Raw genomic sequence first — 784 nt, forward strand, 5'->3', positions numbered from 1 at the left:
TGCTATCCAAGGAATGGGACGTGGACAACTACCTCTTACTACTTCATTCTACTGTAATTTTCTCTTTTGACTTTCATAATTTGGGACTTAATTTATGTGCCATCCACTTCTGAAGTCTTTCTCTTTGTTTATTGTCAACATATTACTTCATGAGCCATGAGGTACATATAAAATGTAGAGGAAGCATGGTTTCTGTGTCAATAGATTAAATTCTTATTTTCTTGTTAAACTAGCGAAATAGTACCAACCGAGCTCATTTGAAAAGAAAGAAAGCATACCTCAAATGGTTGGGTTTGGACGGACGGCGAACGCGTCTTTGGGTAGAGACGGAGGCGACGGTGGCGGCAAGCGGTGACGGTGATCGGAAGGTGGCGATGGTGATTGGCGGGCGGGTTATTAGGGTTAGAGATTTAGGGGAGAGAAAAGGTGAGAGGAAAGAGAGAGAAAGTGGAAAAATGAAGGGTACGTATACGTTTAAGTGGGTCTGTATTTTTCATTTATTTGACTAATTATACCGACCTCATGAGGTCGGTATGTATAATTATTTTATAATTTTATTTCTAATTTAAAAGAATACCGACCTCACGAGGTCGGTATTCTTTTAAATTAAAAATAAAATTATTATATTTAGCATCAAATAAATTTCTGACCTACTGAGGTCGGTACATTACGTTTGTCAAATTTTGGTACAATATTACCGACCTCATGAGGTCGGTTTATTTTAAAAAAAATTGAAAAATAAATATTACGACTTTACCGACCTCATGAGGTCGGTTTTTTGAGG

This window comes from Lycium ferocissimum, chromosome 4, assembly GCF_029784015.1.
Source record: "Lycium ferocissimum isolate CSIRO_LF1 chromosome 4, AGI_CSIRO_Lferr_CH_V1, whole genome shotgun sequence".
Lineage (NCBI taxonomy): Eukaryota > Viridiplantae > Streptophyta > Magnoliopsida > Solanales > Solanaceae > Lycium > Lycium ferocissimum.